The sequence below is a fragment of the Lissotriton helveticus genome, chromosome 1_2 (genome assembly GCF_964261635.1).
Source record: "Lissotriton helveticus chromosome 1_2, aLisHel1.1, whole genome shotgun sequence".
NCBI lineage: Eukaryota > Metazoa > Chordata > Amphibia > Caudata > Salamandridae > Lissotriton > Lissotriton helveticus.
Window position 1 is genome coordinate 318,735,690 of NC_136058.1, and position 6,763 is coordinate 318,742,452.

The 6,763-nt window shown below is 47.2% G+C and overlaps 4 non-coding genes across 4 annotated transcripts; 2 read left to right on the plus strand and 2 right to left on the minus strand.

Annotated features, from left to right (window-relative positions):
• Positions 1-2,322: 2,322 nt before the first annotated feature.
• Positions 2,323-2,394, minus strand: TRNAQ-CUG (transfer RNA glutamine (anticodon CUG)). The gene has a single exon. It is a non-coding gene; the product is annotated as a tRNA-Gln (tRNA).
• A 711-nt stretch (positions 2,395-3,105) lies between these two features.
• TRNAE-UUC (transfer RNA glutamic acid (anticodon UUC)) lies at positions 3,106-3,177 on the minus strand. The gene has a single exon. It is a non-coding gene; the product is annotated as a tRNA-Glu (tRNA).
• A 2,503-nt stretch (positions 3,178-5,680) lies between these two features.
• On the plus strand, positions 5,681-5,766 carry TRNAY-GUA (transfer RNA tyrosine (anticodon GUA)). The gene is given in 2 exon segments: positions 5,681-5,717; positions 5,731-5,766. It is a non-coding gene; the product is annotated as a tRNA-Tyr (tRNA).
• Positions 5,767-6,281: 515 nt separating this feature from the next.
• TRNAD-GUC (transfer RNA aspartic acid (anticodon GUC)) lies at positions 6,282-6,353 on the plus strand. Its single transcript has one exon. It is a non-coding gene; the product is annotated as a tRNA-Asp (tRNA).
• Positions 6,354-6,763: the final 410 nt, after the last annotated feature.

A 6,763-nucleotide genomic window follows, 5' to 3' on the forward strand; every position in this document is an offset into this window, starting at 1 on the left:
TTATGTGCCAGACGCTTCTATAGCAGCAGGGTCAATGATTCACATGAGATTATCTCATATTTTGCCAATTCTGACAATTTACAGAAATCTTTAATAAAACGCGACCTGCCGTATTGTGCACAGAAAACCCTTACAAAGCAGCACCCTGCAGAGGCGAGTTTAAAGAGCACTAAGGATGAGTGAGGTGAACCTGGAGTAAATGTGATGTGTGGCGAAGACCCCCGTTCTGCCACCCGTGGGCACAACAGGGTCACTCCGATGAATGCCAGACTACTATGATGTAACTGGGGCAGGGGCTGGTGTCTACATGAAACCATGCACAAGCACACGACAAGCACGAGCACACGACATGCACGAGCACAAGGCATGCACGAGCACACGACATGCACGAGTGCATGACATGCACGAGCACATGACATGCACGAGCACATGACATGCACGAGCACACGACATGCACACGAGCACATGACATGCACGAGCACACGACATGCACGAGCGCAAGACATGCACGAGCACACAACATGCACGAGCGCATGACATGCACGAGCACACGACATGCACGAGCACAAGGCATGCACGAGCACAAGGCATGCACGAGCGCATGACATGCACGAGCACATGACATGCACGAGCACATGACATGCACGAGCACACGATATGCACACGAGCACACGACATGCACGAGCACACGACATGCACGAGGGCAAGACATGCACGAGCACACGACATGCACGAGCACATGGCATGCACGAGCACACGACATGCACGAGCACATGACATGCACAAGCACACGACATGCACGAGCACACGACATGCACGAGCACACGACATGCACGAGCTCTGTCAGACGCTTCAATGGCAACAGTTTGAGCAACTGGAGATCACAGAGTGTGGAGAAGTGTGGCTCACTGGTTAGAGGAGGCAGACCTGGAAGCGGAGGTCAGCCCGGGACCAGGATTCAATTCCCGGCTCGGCGGGGTCTTGAGACTTAAAATGTCCATGGACTCAACAATTCTTGCTCCGGTGCCTACTCGATTCACGGGTTCACACTCTGCGACTCTGGACAATAGCTTGCTTAATCTCCACAACGGCCCTTCGCGGTGGGATGCCTGGCTTTTACCTTGCGGATACCCTGCTGGGGTTATCTCACAGGGGAATACCAGGACGGGTTCCCTAAGCAAGCGCTTAGAAACCGCTCGGTGATTTTGCGCTATATAAATTCCTGTACATTTACATATACATTTCCATTTACAGAGCAAACCTCTGTCTAAAGGCTCATTTAAGGAAGAGAAATGTGATTTAAGATGAAAATGGACCGGTCTGGAGAATGCGTTATCAATCCCGCTGCCCCTCGATGCTGTGGAGGGGAATTAGCTCAGATGGTAGAGCGCTCGCGTTTTTCAGAGAGTGTTATGTGATTAAATGCACTTTTACTCATTTAATTGCGTTTATTGGTTTTTTTAGAGGGTGTTATGTGATTAAGTGCTCATTTAGTTGCTGTTATTAAAATAAGAAACTTCTCCTGCAATTTGTTAAATTTGCCAAAACCAAGCGTCGGTGTTTGGAAAATGGTTCATTTGGTTTTGCTAAACGTAGTGTGTAAAGAGGAAAAAAGTTTATTGGGGACTAGTATGGGCTTCTCATGGAGACAAAACCGAAGGGGGTGGGGGGGACCTGTGCTGTCACCAACTGAACTATCTTCCAAATAATCCGAAGGTGCAGCAGCGAGGAAACCGTCATCAACCGTTACCAATAAAGAGCAGAAATAAAACAAAAAGCATTTTTAATTTGTATCCGTTCACACTTTATTAAAACCTTTCTTTTCCACACTGCTTTCCCGTCTGTGTGTCTCCTTGTAAGTTATCCGGTGTGAAGGGCGCTGGAGTCAGGTCCACACTGTGTGTGTTACTGTTGTGCAGCCACAGGAGAAAGGTGATCACACAGGCACAGGAATGATAAAACACCTGTGTGCAGCGTCACGTGCCGCCAGCACCGCCTAAAGATAATGTATGGATATCCACAGGAGAAAGGTGATCACACAGGCACAGGAATGATAAAACACCTGTGTGCAGCGTCACGAGCCGCCCAGCACCGCCTAAAGATAATGTATGGATATCCACAGGAGAAAGGTGATCACACAGGCACAGGAATGATAAAACACCTGTGTGCAGCGTCACGAGCCGCCCAGCACCGCCTAAAGATAATGTATGGATATCAGCAGAGACCAGGAGAATGAAAACAGGAAGGGAGGGGGTATGTTAGGGATACTAATGATCCTCTGCGTAAGACCCAGAATAATTGGAATCAAATAAGAAAATCCTCAGGTCCCACCGAGATTTGAACTCGGATCGCTGGATTCAGAGTCCAGAGTGCTAACCATTACACCATGGAACCGCCTGGACACTGCTTGCGTCACCGCTCAATCATGTAAGGATGCGGCGTCAGTCACTTGCTGACTTTCTATTGGTCAATAGTGTATGCTTAAACATCCAACTAAAAAAGTCAATTTTACAATTCAATCCTTAAACAGGACACACACAACTTGTTTTTAACCAACACATGGAAATGACTCTTTGATGCGTTAAACTGTCCTTTTAGGGCAGAGCTTTAACGTACTCTTAAAGGAGTGCAGGGCCGAGAAACGGCGGACACAGGAGCTGCCCACAGAGGAGAGAATAAACAAACTTCCTAAATGCTCATCTCCTATAAATCAACACAGCGCGAATTAATGTCACAACACAGACTCTGAAAGCGCCTCTTCCACAGCAGGGGCGGAGCAGGAAAGAAACGAGCATTTCACACGGTGAGAGCCCAGGGCACGGGTGCCTTGTAATCCACGCGCTATTGATATAATCTGTACTCTTTGTTGTGTGATAAAAGGCAAACATCGATTAACCCTTCACAGTATTGATCTGTAGCGTTCATTAATACTACAGCAGCTGAACAGGAAGGGCTGGGGCGGGAACAGGAGCTGAGGGGTCGGTGTAAACCACAGAGGGCTTTAGACTGATAGAAAGCAAGAGAGATTATTAGGACTTTCAGAGCCATTTTAGTTTGGATGGAATAAAATACATTTTATAATGTTGCATTAGCAAAAAGCTGTACTTCCCATACCGGGAGTCGAACCCGGGCCGCCTGGGTGAAAACCAGGAATCCTAACCGCTAGACCATATGGGAGGCTGTCAGTAACCACTGTGGCTCAGTCTCTGTCCCATCACTCTGGTACATTTATAGTTATACTATCATTCTTATAGTCTGACCATCAATGGGTCACAGACCCCCCCCCCCCACTCCAGACAAACCCGAAGGAATGAGGGGTCAGGATTTGTGCCACAACCTGCTCATGTCTCATTATTTACAACCCTGGAACTTCCCCAGACCCAGGACCAGAGGACAGCAGCAGCCCCCACATTGACTCTTACTGCCCCCCCCAGGAGCCAGACAAAGCCACGCCCCTCTCCCCAGGACACTTCACTCCTGTGTCTCCTCACCAGGCTGAGGGCCCCACAGACCGCTCTCCAGTGACCGGCCAGCTGCTTCCTTGGTATCTTCAGATGCTCAGGTTGACCGCCAGGGGGCAGCACCGCCACAGCACTCACAGCCCACAGGGCCCTGGAGCAGCAATGGGGCATCAGCAGCCTTGACAGGGGCAGACCCCGAATAATCCCGCACAGCATTCTGGGAGAGCGGAGGGAAGAGCCTCTGCGGTGTGTGTTTACAAAAGTAAACATCTGGGGCCTCATTTATGAGGCCGTGCGTCACTTTTACACCGCCGGTGCGTCACTTTTTGTGACGCACCAGCAGCGTAAATAATGTGCCTTGTTGCACCATAGTTACAAAGTGACGCATCTAGGTAGATACGTCACTTTGTAAACCCCTGCGCTACATTATACCTGCGCCAGGTATAATGTATGCAAGGGGGGCGTATTGACGCAAGGAAGGGTCGTAGAAGTGACGCAGTGAAATCTATAAAATTTCACTGCGTCACTTTTAGGACGCCGTTGCGTCAAAATCTTGCGCCTGCCTCACAGCAGGCGTAAGACTGATGCAGGCCCTTTCACATGGAGCTTGCCCCATGTGAAAAGGGCGCATTGCTGGAGTTGCGTCACTTTTGTGACACACTCCAGCAATGCGTCACTTCTGCGCTTACAGATACGTCAGAAATACTGACGTATCTGTAACTCCGAGCGCCATGATGCGTCATACATTAAATATGACGTATCATTGGTGTCACAAGGAGGGCGGAGTGAAAAGTGACACATCACTGTTTTCACGCAGCGATGCGTCACTTTTCATAAATGAGGCCCCTGGGGCCTTATTTATGAAGGCCTTGCGCCGCAGTGCGTCACTTTTTCCCATTTTAAAAGTGGCGCACCGGCGGCGCAAGGCCTTCATAAATAAGGCCCCTGAGGTTAAAAGCAATAAACACACATTTGTAATCATTCTCTGCTGTGTTGTTCCTTTCTGACATCATTTCAATTTAAAAGAACCGAATGGAAAAACTTATTTTTTTTTTAAATCGGGTAGGATAAGATACGACTGAAGCATGGGAGGGCAGGTTAAACATTCTAAAGTACAACTGATTCCATATTTATTCATGTCAAATGTAAACAAGTTATAAATCAAAATATGTATCTATGTTTACACCGGATGTAAAAAGTGTGCACTAATAGGGTCAGGGTGCAGTTTATTTCCCCCATTTCTTCCTTTCATACATGTGGGTCCCCAAGTAAGCTTTCAGCTGCTCTGTCTTGTTATTCTGAGTCAGGTGTTAAAAGGGGGGCCTGGTCCCTAGTTTGGGGGCCCAGAGTACGGAGGCCCCGGGGCACCAGAAGTAAACACCCCTCCTTGATACAACTATGGCCCAGTAACCTCTGATTGCCCTCTGACCCCTCAGACTGGATTCCTGCAGGCCTCTTTTATAGAGGAGGTGGGACTGACGTTGAGGCGATGCTGCTGAGGGGCAAAGGGCTGACAATGGCTCCGCATTTCAACCCAGTCTCCTCCTATTATCATCTTTGTTACACCCACAGCATATAAGAGCTCTGATAGGTCAGAGGGGACAGCCCTCTTGTCACCTTCTGGTGTTTAAACAGATCCTATTACAAGGACCAGCCCCTGAACTTTAAGTAAAACCAGCCCGTGGTGTCACAGAGCAAAACATAAAATGTTACACCTGATGAAGTTTAACATATATATAACTAGATAACATAACCACATTATTAACTTGTGGATCCCATGGCGATTACCATTTTTATAATTAAAATGCACGAACCGCAAAAACACATTTAAGTATTTAATGCTACAAAGAACATCCGAACTAAAAAAATAACTCTTAAAAGACCATAACACATGTTACCCAGGATCTACAGCAATAATGTATCCAACAGTAAACACGAAACACCCTAAATAAATAAAAAACAAATATACCAGGAAACCTACGGTGTTTGAGCGCTACATATATATATATAACTATATAACATAACCCCATTATTAACTTTTGGATCCCAAAATAATAATTGTAAATATATCATGAAAATCAGTCAAGACTCAGACGTTTCCCTGTTAGTTAAATATTTGTCGGGTTTGCAGCTTTATCAAGTGTTAAGACACAGAATAGTGCCCAGTCCAGAACCACTTCTAATGCCATTTAGCGCCTACTCATGTGTAACCAGCCTAGCCTTCGATAGCTCAGTTGGTAGAGCGGAGGACTGTAGTGGAGTGTCTGTCATCCTTAGGTCGCTGGTTCAAATCCGGCTCGAAGGACTTTTGCAAACTCTTCACTTTTTTCCCCTCTGCTTCACAATAGAAAGCGCCTCTTTCTCAGACCCTCATATGCCTGGGCTTTTCCTGCCTCCTCTCTTCACCTTTACAGCACAGCTCTCTCCTCCGGCTGGGGCAGGCGGCTTGTGGGAGAGTCTCTCCCCCCCCCCCTCCCTGTGTGCAGCCCCCGCTGCAATGCCCCCTCATCAGACAGAGCCAGGGGCCCCTGGGCTGAAGAGCCAGCCCGGGGCCCCGTCTGGAGCAGCCCTGGGAGCTGGTTGTGGTGACTCTGGCATCAGGGGATGCTGCTGAGAGCGTCTGCTGGGAGGCGAGAGGGCTGCTGTGAGGTGTGAGGGAGGAGTGTGTTTGTGTGTATTGTGGGAGGGAGTGTGTGTGTTGAACCTGTGGCCCCTTGCGTTGGTGTCGAGGAGCTGGAAATGAGACCCATCAGTCACAGGCGGGACAGGGCGGGTTGAAGCCGCGACAAGGAGCTGCTTAGCGACTGTGCACCCATCAAATCCTCGTTAGTATAGTGGTCAGTATCCCCGCCTGTCACGCGGGAGACCGGGGTTCAATTCCCCGACGGGGAGATTCACTTTTTTTTAAACTAAGCAAACGTTTTAACGATAGAAAACCTTTTTTAAATGCAATTTATAAAGTTATACTGATATTACAATTTGCTGATTCTTTTTATTAATGGCCACACCTTTACATGTTAAAATATTTAGAAGTCTTTTACCTTTTGGACTGCATTTGTGCCTTTTCTTTTAAGTAATTGAAAAAGTAAAAAGTAATTGAGGCTTATTATTTATATAAACATATATGATATTAAAATCAAAGAACTACATGGAAAATGCATTTTAACGAGTATTCTTCATGCTAAACAAATAGAATGATGGGGCGGGATCTGAATGGGGAATTGTTTTATACGAAGGTGTCACATTTATCTATTTAAGCGTAAAAGTTTAAAACTTACAGACACATTGTGAAAGTAAAAGTG